At 39.7% G+C, this 14,131-nt stretch overlaps 1 protein-coding gene across 2 annotated transcripts in view; it reads left to right on the top strand.

Moving 5' to 3' along the window:
• The window catches only part of LOC121510579 (echinoderm microtubule-associated protein-like 6), a 144,663-nt gene that overhangs the window by 35,509 nt on the left and 95,023 nt on the right, over nucleotides 1–14,131 (top strand). The gene's annotated exons all lie outside the window — the stretch shown is intronic.

Below are 14,131 nucleotides of genomic sequence, written 5' to 3' on the forward strand. Positions count from 1 at the left end.
CATTATAAGGAGCTGGAGACATGTCATTCATGTTTTACAGTCAGTAGATAACAGTAATTTATCAAAAGCTGCTGTAGGAAACTTTCTTTATGTGTTGATCTTTGGGACCCCCGTAATCCTGTCCTTTGCATTCATGAATGATTTTCGTTGTTGGGAAAGAGAATGTGCTGTCTTTTTAATTTCAAATGCATCACTTGATGTGAAATAGTTTCATGGAAATTGTTAACAAAAGCTCTTCTGGTATGAATTCAGCAAATTGGATTGTCAGACATCAACCTGGTGATAGAAGCAACAGTCATTTAAAATAACTACATAAAAAAGGATTTTCTCTGATCCCCCCGTGTAGTGTTGCTGTTAACCTGACACGCTAGATGGATTTGTTTCACACATGCATCTAGGAAAGCTTCAATAGGAAACATTTGAGAAAAGACAGAGGCTTTGAAAAAACTCAGAGTGTGATTGGGTGAACATTCTGTCTGTCACATCTCTATGGGCCAATCAGAGCAACAAAACACGTGACATAGCCGCTATCGAGCTGTGCATGCGCAGCTACTGAGGAATAACGCGAAACATGGCGACTGTAGACATGTCAGTACTTGACTTTTGTCATTTTTGAAAAGAAAACAACTCACTGCTGTTCTTTGTTCTTCTTTTAACAAAGAAATGTCGTCACGTTCTGATAAAACTGGTGCTTTAGCAGCATTCACGCTAATCTCTTCCTCCATAACTGCACCAGCTCTTGCTGCTGCTTGTTTACGTCACGACTCTGCTGTGCCTGAAAGTACTGCCCCTCGTTGCTGATTGGTCCTGTCACTTTTTAAGGGCACAAACGGTTCAGATGGGAGCTTTGCAAGTTTGATTCACTAGTGAAAAACAAGGAGAAATGGGTGTATCCATCTGCTTTGCAAGGTTATGTTGGTGTTGGAATAAAACAAGATAATCCCAGTACTGAGCAAGAACAATCTATGTCAGACTTGGAAGCAAATATTTACATCATTTTTATGCCACGATACACAGTAAGCTAGCACAGTAAGGTAGTCGCCATCTTATGCTTATCTTGTATTATTCAATAGTCTCATGTGCAACAGTGCCACCTAGTGGTATAGAGTAGAAACTAGATTAAACTGAACACAACAACCTGTTCTCTTTTAAAGGTCTGATAGTGGCATTGGTATAGATATAAAAATGTAAAGTCTGTTTCATAACCAAATAAAAACTCAATTTAAGTCATCTGTTTTGTTTTTCAGTGTACACGCCTTGGGGAAGTACAAATCTTTATCACAATAATCAAATCATTTGTGTGATATCAACATTTATGACCATCTCGAGTTCCTTTTATTGACAGGCTAAAGGAAGTGGCTGTGCTGTTTCCCAGTAGAGAGGATGTCAGTTCAATTTACCACATCAAACCAACTACGCATCTTATCATCCAAGCCCTCTCTTATCTAAGTCCAAGAACTCACTATTTTTTTTCAGTGAAGCAAAATTAATTCTGGTATTACATTCCAAATAACAGACAATAACTGGCTTAGGTTTAAACAGACAAATGTCAGCATTAACAAATCAATTTATTCTGAGAAACAAATTCCCAAATCTGTGCTAACAATGAAGAGGATTACAAAATGAGCCAAGAAAACTGTTGTGACTCTATGAAATCCTAGCCTTGCAAAGCAGATGAATACGCCCGTTTCCGTGTTTCTCACTGGCGAATTCATCTTGCAAAGCTCCCGTCTGAACCGTTTGGGCCCGATTAGAAAGTGACAAGACCAATCAGCATCAAGGGGCAGTACTTTTGGGGGCAGCGGAGTTGTGATGTATGCAAGCAGCAACAAGAGGCCAGTGCAATTATGGTGGAAGACATTAGCGGGGATGCTGCTAAATCACCAGTTTTATCAGAACTTGGTGTCGTTTCTTCGTTAAAAGAAGAACAAAGAACAGCACTGAGTTGGTTTCTTTCCAAAACGACAAAAGTCGTGTACAGACATGTCTACAGTTGCCATGGTTTGGAGTTGCGGCTATGTCATGTGTTTTGTTGCTCCGATTGGCCCGTAAAGATGTGACAAACAGAACGTTCATCCAGTTCCCCACCAAGTTTTTTTCAAAGCCTCTGCCCTTCCCTAAACACTGCATATGAGAGGTTTTCCAGATGGATGTGTAAAACAAATCCATCCGGCGTGCCAGGTTGAAATCCAATTCAGGGCCGAAATAATAAGAAAACAGATTCTTTTAACCAAAATAAGTCTATACACACAGCAATTTTTTGTGCTGGAAGTGCAAAAACCTTAGTTTAAGAGCACTTTTCACCAGTGCTTGTTGTTACCAGGTCACCAAAGTTGACTTCTGTTTAAAGGCAGCATCTGTAAGGCCGTTTATAGGTAGTTCTATGAGCTTAATTTTTTCTGTTATTCAAGGAAATAGTAATAAAACACTGTAAAGGAATCATGTGTCTGCAGCTGCAATAGAATTAGAAACTGTACCCCCAAATAGACGAACCATATCTGTTTCCCCCTCCATCATTGTTGTTGACAAGATTGGCATCATAAGTCCCACCCATTCCCTGACTCTGATCAGCAAGTTAGGGAGAGGTGACAGTGATGAGTGTAGTGCTGTTCTAAATGCTGACATTTTTGAGAAAAAAAGAAGAAAAACAGCTGACAGCGAGGGCACTTTTATGCTTGCTATACAAAAACTGGACTTCGTCGGTTGTTATTGGAAATGAGCACTACCAGTGACAAATAAAGCTTTGCTATGCTGTTGCAGATAATAAACTATTATCTTAAGCTAGCATGTACGAACATTAGCATTAATAAGGAAAGAAATTAGCAATAAAGTCTATTGTAGATTGTTGATGTGTTAGCTAGCATGCTAACTCCTAGCAATGAGCTACATGTTAGCGTGCTAATCACTAGTGATTTAAAAGCTTAAAATACTAAAACCAAATGGTTTAATGGTTATTGAGAGCCCAGGTGGGCTGTTTTGGACAAACTACCCCATCATATTACCAGAGATGCCATGAACCATCATCACATACGTTATGTGTGTATATGAACCATGTTTAATGATTCCCAGCTTTAAAACAATATTATTACGCTGGTGAACGTGGGAAAAATCTCTTTATAGGTAAGCAGACTACAGCTCCTGCTGTTACAGAGCGTTCACTAACTTAAAGTCAGTAGAAACACAGTAACAGTCCGACATTTGGTCAGTTATTTTCTCCAGTTTTACTTTCCTTCGTCTGTTTAGGATAAAAAAAAAAAAAAACAACATAAGGTAATTATGGATTTTTAATCATCTGATGTCCAAACACAATGCAACATGTTTTAACCACTTTGCTATCGATCTTCTGCCATTCAAATACGGAGCTTGTTTTTCCCCAACCCGGGGGCTATGCCACTCTGGAGAGTGGGAAGTGACGTTACACTGTTTCTATCAATAATCTTTTTTTTTTTTTTTCTTTTTGCTTCTTATCAGTATTCCTTGTTGCTACATAACAAAAAATTACTTTCTCTTTCCTTGGTCAGATCCACAACATTGTTTGAAAAGTAGCCATGTGCTTCATATTTCCCTATTTCAAGTAAATATCACACAGAAAACATGAAGATAAGGTAACAGAATCCTCTCCTGACATGGACACCAGCTGTAGCCCTGAGAATTTTGCCTTCCAAAAAAGACGAGTCCGATTAATTTCTCACCGCTGTTGTGAGGAGTCCCACTCCAACCTGATTTTGTGCAGCGTGGTTCCAAAAGTTGAAAGGTTTCCAGCTGAGAGCGCTGAGTGGTGACAGAAACAGCTACATTGGTTTTGAATTGTAAATAAGTGCTGCCATCAGAAAAAGTGCTGGCTGTGGACTCAGGCCTTTATGGTGATGCAGGAACAATCAACAATCATCCCTGAACTTCAAATTGCCTGAATGGATCTGAGTTAGAGAGGTAATGCTTAACACAGACAGGGAGGGACTGTGATGTCAGACACAGCAAGCACTTTTTACACTAGAAAACTAAGTACAGTATTTACCTGCCCCCTTTGAACAATAGCTATAACAATACTTTTTATGCTGTGAATGACTCCTCCTAGTTCAGTGAACATGGTTCATCCTGTCTTCCTATTTCTGAAAAACCATTGATCCATCTTTGAGCCAGGTTGCCTCGCTGAAATTGCCACAGGCTACACCGAGTATGTCCCCGGCTGTGCTCGTGATTGCTTGGGTTGCTCAATTTTATTTGGTTCTCCCTATGGGGTCGTCACAATCAACTCTTTCTGCCACTTTTTCCATACTATCTTGACTCCTCTAACTCCATAATGTCTGCATGCAGTAATGGATTATCCACATAGTTTTCTTGAATACAAGGCTCACAACAAAAGTAGCTCTAATTTAGAGTTAAGTCTTTAAGTTTCGTTGACTTAACAGCACTGTTTAAGCTCCAATAAAGATCTGAGAGAAAAGCAGAAAAGATTCCTCAAAGCCTGGCTTATCTTGACGTGCTTTTTTATTCAAGAGTTTGTTACTAGCAGCAGCAGCGTGCAGCATAGGACCTGGTGGCTCTGTGGATTCACAGCTCAGTGGTCTTCATTAAGATGATGACTAAGAAATTATCCGTCCAGCATCCCACTGCCAATCTGCCCCACAGCCGCCACTGTTCCCACGATCTGCTGGCACTCAAACACACTGAGGCAAACACAATTTGACTACACACAGATTTTCTCAAAGACACACAAACCCCTCAGGGGGTTATGTCACTCTTCAGTGCAATTCTCAAAGGTCTGGAAACTGAATTTAAGCTACTTATTGTGGGGAGAGTGAGAGAGAGATAGACATGAAGTGTGAGAGAGAGTGAACTCCTTATCAAGCCTTTAAAAGAAGAGAAGATGTAGACTTTATTTTAGGAAAATGTTCCTTCCTCAGAGGCACTTATTAGACTTCTTATCCATCCACTTATTATTCCTCTCTCTCTGCAGGCAGCTGATACCCAGAAGCAACATTTTTGAGCAACTGTGAAAAAGCAATATTTCCACAAGAATTTCTCCAACAAGGCAGCTTCGAATCAGTGTTTCTGCCTTAGAGCCAGAAAACATTACGATTTCATGTTTCATTGATTTGTTTGAACAGAATATTGTATTTAGATTGCACGACTGAACAGCTTAAAGCAATGATTAGATTTACTTCTGCTAAACTGGAGCTGAAAAGATATTATTAGAGATTACAGTATGACTGACAAAACAGTGTATGATCATCATCAGAGCAAAGTACAGAGCAGCCTTTAAAGTGATAATCACTGACCAGTACATCCAGTGTTGGTGCCTCAAACACTGTTTTTTATCATCAGATCAGGCTTACAGCAGCCTTTATACATCTTCCTCCAGGAGAATGAGAGTCAAGTCATTTCAGTACTCACAGAAATAAGTATCATTGAATGCAAACCTGGCGTGGCTGTTTAAAGTCTAATGATTCACAGAGGGGATTCTAGCTCATTCAGCTGAGCAGGTGCATAAATGTTCAATGCACTGGTGGACAGTTTGACTCTCAGCCTGGTGCATGCCATCCCTCCTGCTTCTTCACTGCATCTCTCTCAAGGGTCAAAGGCTAAAAGGCAAAAAAATATATCTTTGAAGATAATGTTTGAATTAGGGCTGTTAAAGCTAATGCATTAATATCGCATTTACTCAAATTTCTTTTAATGCCACAAATTATTTTGTCGCAAGATTAATGCATGCGCGTTCTGCATGACCCTCGACCCATCCCGTAGTTTGCCAGATCAGGAAGCGGCGCAGTCGTGACGCAGTGCAAGCGAGCAGAAATGGATACAGGACAGAGACTTTTGAATGGCAGGTTCAGCTTTCAGATCAGACAAGATAAGTTTTTTTTTTTCTCCTGCTGTCGACACGAACTGAGTTACCAGGAGTTCGTAGAGTCTTAAACAGCCCGTACCACTCACTGGTCGAGCACACTACCAATGCAGAGAGCCGCCCCCCTAGCCATGCTGTGCAACGGAGACGCTCAGATAACTCTGCAAGCAGGGATGGACTCGCTGTCTGGCATACCGGGCATTTTCCGGTGGTTCGACGCACTTTTGGGCCAGTATGATTTATTCACTTATTAATTTTTGTTATGAACCGGCTTCATAGTGGTGCTGCCCCTTTATATTGACTTTTGACTGGTCTGATCACGTCTCCTAAGATTCCGTTTACCCCCTCTCCCATCCACACTCAACTCCTGCTTGAAAGTGAAAGTATTCGGAAAAAACGAACCGAACCCGCTAAAATGATCGACTGGGACTGTAAATAAAAGCCAAATTAAAAAAAAAAAAAAAAAATCAAGATGCTGCAAAAGTTCCAAAGACCCTGCAGTCCCTATAGGAGATGGTCTGACTCTGGTGAATATACAGCTGCATCGTGAGGAGGAGGAGAAGGAGAGGTCAGAGCAGCAGAGGCTGATGTGTGACAGAGGAGCAGAGGAGTTTCAGGTGAGCCTGAGAGTGAAGAAGCTCTGTAGAGTATCATAATATAAGCTAAAAAGCATTATTAGACTGTGGCTCCCCTTTATTTATGAAGAAAAAATGGCTTGAGATTAAATCTGTAGCTCTTCTATGATCTGAAGAATAAAAAGATGGTTAAGTCCTCTTACTGCACCTTAAACGTTCTCCACTGAGACTTCTTTTACTTTGTGTGTTCATGAGTTTTGAAAAGCAGCTTCAAATTTGTGTTTATTATTATTCCAGTAAATCTACTGGACTGGTGACAGTAGTTTCTTACTGTCATCATTTATTTTACATTTTGCATTTTTTAAATTTGAAAATAAGATGATAAATAATAGCAGAAATTTTTAAGTAATTACTTGCTTTTTCTCTTGAGTAGGACATGTCCACCTTACTCACCTCTGACCACATCAGAACAGTGAAACACCATTAGATGTGTCTGTGCCTTACTGCTGAGCTCTCAGAGGAGACTTGACTTCTCCCTCTAGTGTAATTCTCTAACTGTGTTTAGTCTCTCTTTTTTGTATCATCCTGTTGCGAGTCCTCTTGGTGTAAAGGGATGATTGTGAGCCTTTATTTCCCCCATGTGAGGCTGAAATTCTCTGCTTTTGTGTGAAGGATCAGAAATGATCTTTGAGGGATTTAAACTTCACTGACCATGTTCTTTATGTCCATGTTTAATGATGAGATCTGTTGTTCTGTGTTCAGCTGCTGAGAACAATAGAGGAGTTAACTTATAGAAGTTAGACACTACATTGTGGTATTATTAAGTAATGTTACATTAAGGTCAGTATCTCCAGCTGTTGTCCTTGTTGGGCTTGAGTTTACCATGTTATGCACTCAGCAGATTTTTTGGAGCATTCAGTATGTTTGAGCTTAGTCTAGAGAATTTTTGGACATTATCTGTTGTTGTTTTCCGGTTGTTGACAAACATTTGCATAAAGGAAGCATTTTTGTCCACTTGTGTTCATAAGGGTATTTCAAGTTTCAGAAAAAGACCTGTATGGTACATTCAGAACAGATAGAAAGAAGTTTGGTTAATTTGTGATTAATTTCAAGTCAACTATGAAATTTGTGAGATTAATTGCAATTAAAAATTTTAATCTATTGACAGCCCTAGTTTGGATATTTCTTGGATTAAGTAAGAATAGCTCCCAAGCTGCTCTCAGAAGCCTGATCAGCACCCTGGAGAGCTCCAACCTCTCAATACTGATAACTGTGCTACCTTGATGCATGCAGGGCATCAAAACTCTGCTTTCATGAAGGGTCGGTTTAGTGCAGTATGATCATTCCTTAAAGTAGAGTAGAGCATTCTTTAAATGGAGACTGGATTCACACATTTGATTTGCTCTACATAAAGTGTTACTGGTTCTACAGTTCACACTGCAGTTAGAAGTGACCTGAATCTGATTTTTTTTGCCCACATGTGACTTGTATCTGATTTTTTTCTGACAGTGTTAACAGCACAAGAAACATTGAATGTGATCTTTTCAAATCAGATTCAGGCCACTTTGGTATGTGTTTCTAAATCAGATATGTATCTGATCTTTTGGAAGTTGACTGCAGTGTGAACAGGCAAACAAAATCTCTGATATGAAAAAGATCAGAATTGAACATCAAGGCCTGCAGTGTGAACATGGCCTAAGGTAACACAAACAAGCTGGAATGCTTTAAGTTGATCAATCATCAATGCAAAAAGCAAAGGATGTCATGAACAACCAAAACAATAAAAGTGGCCCTCTCCTGACAGCATCCTGCAACGGGTCATTTAGCAAAATGATAACTTATTGCTGAACTTTAAGAGGGCACTCAAGAGCGCTCAGGCCATATACAAGCCACTTAAGAAGGTTTAAGTCAGATCAGCTCAGACTTCTGCCCTTTGTTTCTTCAACTTTTTTATCCAAGCATTGATGTACAGCTACCAGTGTATTGGTTTTATTTGAGACCTTGTTAACTTTCAGCCAAAGATGAACTCATCAGATACATTTCATGAAAAACTAAACTTACACAAATAGCCACACACACTTGACAAAAAATCACCAATATGCATGGCCACTTTTTGAACTGCAACACCAGTTTTTACAGGCTTAAGCATGGTTTTTTTTAACAGAATTATCTGTTGCCAGCACACTTTTGCAATGACAATACAACCTTGTTAAGATGTGGAGAACCATGTGCTTGATTTATCAGTTTGTCTTTAAAACTTGTAGCTATCGTTTCTGCTACTGTGTTGACTGTCACGTCTCTCCAGCCTCTTCATTAGCTCTAGCAGTCATATGCATACTGCATTTTGTGCCTGCTTGCAGTAATTTTTGAGGGGGGGCATGGAAGCCATGAAGTGTCTGTGTCCACATAGTCAACAGCAGGAATGCCTCCAGGAGGGGCACAAATGGCATAATGGTTAGGCTGTGCCCATATGCAGTTGGCCCAGGTTTAAATCCAGATTTCTTTCCTGCATGTCATTCCCCACTCTCTTGCCTCCATATCTGACTCTATCCACTGCCCTCCTCTATGAAACTGGGCATAAAAAGCCCAAAAATAAACCTGTTAAATAAGCTGTTAACCTAAACAATCCAGGTTTACATCTGTGGTGTGGAATGATGTCAAAATAGAGTCAAACAGATGTGCATCATATAATGCTATATATTTCACACTTTTTTTTTAAATTTAAGATTCTCATATGATGCAGCTTGAGCCAGATGATCTTAAGACTCCCCACGGAGACTTGACAGGAGGCATAGGTGCCACTGAATCCCCACTTCCATGCTAGCAACAACCACACTCACTACCAACATGAAGACCTTCTTTATCTCCCCAACCACATGGTCTTCACAGCTCAAACAGTGCCACCACCTTGAACAGACCCTGCCCTCAATATAACATAGCTATAATATAAACCTTTTGATAATATCATGAACTGAGTGTTTGAACCAAAATGTGCTTTAGCAACCCGTTATGATGCCATTAATGGTCAGTTAAATACAGTGATATCTGAAGCAGGAGCACTGAGCTTAATGCTTTTGGCTATTCCTTTATGTTTTTATACAGTGATACATATACATTTTGAAAATTCGAAACAGATTGAATCTTTTTTACATGTAAAATAACTTTATGATGGTCAAAAAACTTGATCTTTCGTCTGCTTATTTTTTACTTTTTGGCCTATCTGGGGCTCTGTAATCTGTGGAGTCATTTAATCAAAAGCTGGAGCAGAACAGAGAAGTTTGGATGTTGTCTGATGTGAAAATATTATGATAAGAATCTCCCTGGTGTGCTTCATCATCCCCACAAGGAAGACTGAGGAAAACAAGCTGATGTTGTTTTATGCATAGACACAAACACAGACTCACACAGAGGAGTTTCCTCTAGGCTATTTATAGAAGCTGCCCTGATTTCCCCACCTGCTATAAATAAACTCACCTACACTGAATTTATTCAGAGCGGTGTGTCTGCTGTTTGTAAAGCTGTCTTTAAGAAGGACTGTCATCCTTATCAACTGTCAGCCAGCACTGGGATGCTCATCGAGAAGAAAAGGAAAAGGGAGAAGAAGAGGATGTTGTATTGCAGCAGTGGAAGATTTCAGTAAATTAAAATACACACACAGCAGATAGAGCTAGTTAATTTATTATTCAGAAGGCATTTACAATATTAATCGGAGGATGTGGGCTCATTTCAGTTTAATTGGCACTATTAAAGAAAGTGTGTATATGTGTGTGTGTCCGTCTTCATTACAGAGGGGTTCTTATGATGAATGTTTCCAGATTGCTGCTCTCAGTCAGATCTCCCCGCTGGCACCATCGGCCTCTCTGTGCCTCGTTTCTCTCAGACACGGCTTTGATCTGCAGGAAACCGCCGCTGCCGCTGCTGCTGCTGCTGCTAATTTAAAACAGTTTTTATTCAGACAGTTCGTCACTTGTCCTGTCTATGAACTGACTGTGTCAGAGCAGCAGACAAATCAGGCTGTAATTTAGGAAAAGTTATTGAACCTAAAAAAAAAAAATTAACATCCCTTTAGTAAAACTCTCTTGTATATTTTATCATCTCATAAATTATAAGCAGGCTGTCATCAGCAAAGAGATGTTACTTCTGTGATTTAGATGACAGTGTGTTTACTGGAGGACCTCTAGTGGCAAAAAGAGAATTTTATCTGCAGCAGCAAGATAACATATAACGTGCCTTTAAAAAGCATTCACCCCGTTGGATGTTTTACCCTTTTAAATGATTAAATAAATCAATCATGGTCAATATAATTTTCTTTTTTGACACAAAAGACCAAAAAAAAATCCTCTTTGATGTTGAAGTGAAAACTCAACTAACCATCAGCTGTTTTTGTCTCTGTGTTGTCAGTTGTAAATAGTTCAACTTTTTGAGCCACAAAATCAGACAGAGATGGCACCACCAATACCAACAGCAGCAGAGGACAGACTAATCTGACTTTTCAAGGTCATACATTCCAGGCTTAAAGCTGCTCGTTCTGCTACGGCTTTCTTACAGTGTTTTCATGTTTTTTGGTGAATTTTTCCTGATTAAAAGCAAGTATTAAGCATGCCAAGTAATTGAAAAGAGACCTTCAGGGGCGCCGAAGTGCCGTGAACCAACTTTCGTAACCTAGCAACAGTAAGCGCTGGCGAGAAGCGTTCTGAAATTGAGGTTGTGAACGCTGCCAGCGCAAAAAACAGCCATTAATGAGCATGGGCCTTATCTTGTGTAGTTACTTTGAAGTGCTGTTAATGGGATATAAACTTGAACATCTTTGAAGAGAGAAAATGTTTGCAATCTACTCTGATGCTTGTGGGTGTAGCTCACTTACACTTTAAAGCACTTCTCTGCACAACTTTCAAAATACATGTGTAAAGAAATACATATCTTTTATATTTTCTTGCTAAAATAAACAATTTCTCATCTGCTATATCTGAAATCAGTGTTATAACAGGCTGCTCTCTCTCTCTCTCTCTCTCTCTCTCTCTCCAGGTGAATCATTGATAAATCGCATTATCACCACTCCACATGAGCTGGCACACACACAAACACACACACACAACACAAGACAGTCTATTATTAGCTGCTGTTAAAGTAAGCCTGGTGTCTATAAATAGCCAGGAGGAACTCCAGATCCTGTGTGTGTGTTTGCGGTGTTGTTTCCACACAGACAGATGGCCGTTTGTCCCAAGGTCATGAGCAAAGACAGAGGAGAGATATGGGGAGCAAAGGCAGCCAGGAGGAAGGAAAATGGAAACATTTAAACATTTTCAATAAAGCAAGGAGAAACTATAATTTAGAGGATTTAGGGAATAAAGATGGTGGAATTTAGTTTCAAAAGGAGAGAAGGAAGAGGAGAGGAAGTACAGCCAATGGCAAAGGATGAGAATGATTAGAAAGGGGAGCACTGTGAAACAACGGGGGGCAGGGGAGGACTGCAGGTGACTAAACAGCGTCAATACTACAGAGCAAAACAAACACAAAACAAGCTAGATATTTCTAGCTTAAGAGTTGACACTGCAGTGTGTTACTTTTAAGCTTTTTGCACAATCGATTATAAAAAGGAAATTAAGTTGTGAAGTTGGCCCCCCTTTTCTTGCAGCAGCCTCCACTCTTTGCAAGTGGTGACTGCATGGATTGGTGCTTGATTTTACACATCTGTGGCATCTGGTCTGAAAGACTGTCATCCCCTGAATTCAGTAATCAACAGATGTGACCAAATCCTTTGTCAATATAGTTGTGTTTGCCTTCTCTAAAACTGTCTATTGTCTTTGCATATTTAATTTATTGTTCTTGCAGCTGCTGGTTTACAATACAAGCAGGATTAGGTGTTTGTGCCTACAGTTGGTATGCAGACAAAAAGATGTGGATTTCTTTGACACTGAACAAATCTGAAAACATGATGACTTTTTTCCAAGTCCTCCAGTTACAAGCTGGGTCCTCCTTCTGTTATTTGAATCTAATTTTGTTGCTTTTTAATCAAAAACTTGGAAAAATAATATCATTAAGGGAATAAAACTCAATCTTTTTCCTCTCATCTCAGCAACCAAACCACAATATCTGCCTCCTTGTTTGTATAAACCCTGCACGCATCTGTCCCTTTTCACATCCCACGATATCTTTTCCTCCCATCTTTCCCTCCTCCTTTACAAGCCTCCTCACCCCTCTGGAGAGTTACGCCTGGATGGTCCCTAAATTTAGTACAGACGCTCTTTGTTCCCAAACAGTGTTTCCTAATGACTGAGATGATCCCCTGAGTTTTCCTGTTAACACTAGTGTGAGATTCTCTATTGTGCTTCTGACAGAAATATCTGTACAACTGTTTCATGGATGATGATGAAATGTGGTTCAAACCTTCATGCTCCCCTATGGGTGGATTCTAATTTCTTTGATGGTTGTTTGTTTTTGACCAAAATACCTTCAGAACTAAAGACATTCCCAACAGCAGCGGCATCAGAAGCTTTACTTTTGGCTAAGCAGCTGAATTTCGTATGCTCAAAAGCTTGAGATTAAAGTTTTGGACAACGTAACGATTGACTCTAAGGGTTTTCAAGAAAGTCAGGCAGCAGACCGAAGATCTCAGATGCCCCCCCTTGTAGTTAGATATGACATCTGTCAGAACAGAAATACACTCTAAAACTTTCTAAATAAAATCTGATTAAGCTTCTGGTTAGGGTTAGGGTAGGGTTGAGGATAGGGCTACCAAAAGTTAAAAGTCAGAAACCTGACCTGAAAAAGTCTGATTACAAAACGTTTGATAAAGCCAACTAAGCAGTCTGCTGACAGGAAAAAAGGTTGTCTTCCATTAAACCATTGTAATGCAACTAATTAAGCTAAGACCATAGCAAAGTTTCTGTAGCTAAAAATAAAAAAGCTGTGTTAGCGTCATAAGCTACATAGTCTACAGAGCTATGTAGCAAAATCTAAAGCTACCAAAGCTATGTTAGCTACATGAGTGACATAACAAACATACTTAACTAAAGTCAGGCTGAAGCGAATAAAGCTATGAAAGATTATGCTACGTTTGCTTCAGCTAGACCCATTTTAGAGGCAGAAAACAGAAGCTTTCTGTAGCTGTGTTAGCTTTAGCTGAAGCTATTGGGCTGGGCCTATGTAGTAATTTTAACTACATAGCTAACAAAGCTACGTTAGCTTTAGCTAAGGCTAATGAAGTTGCAGTGAGCTACCATCAGCATAACAGCTTCTAAAATGGGTCTCTTTAGAAATAAATTCTGGATTAAACATTGGATCTTTCCTGTTTTGTTTTGTTTTTTTTCATAAGGCTGTTTGTTTCATTGATGTTCCTGCCAGACTTTATGAATAAAGTTAAACTTTAAAGAACTATAATGTACTGGCAATTTTTTTTCCCTTCCATTCTGACAGATGTGGTGTCACACAATGTGGTCTGCATGAGGGGGCATCTGGGATCTGTGGTCTGCAGCCATACCCTTACAGGTTTTCAATAACATTGCAACTGTTATTGTCAGTTCTTGACAGAGAAGGACATTTCCTTCAGCAGAGACAAGTACATACTATAAGAATAAATCAGCGAAAGACATTGACATGTGTCCTGACAGAAGGTTACTGGCGCTTAAACTCTGTGGGGGATTTTTTTTGTGAGTGCAGAGTGTCTGTTCTGCAGCAGAATAAATCCCCCATAGAGTCCAGACACTGGTGA

Source organism: Cheilinus undulatus, linkage group 6, assembly GCF_018320785.1.
Source record: "Cheilinus undulatus linkage group 6, ASM1832078v1, whole genome shotgun sequence".
Lineage (NCBI taxonomy): Eukaryota > Metazoa > Chordata > Actinopteri > Labriformes > Labridae > Cheilinus > Cheilinus undulatus.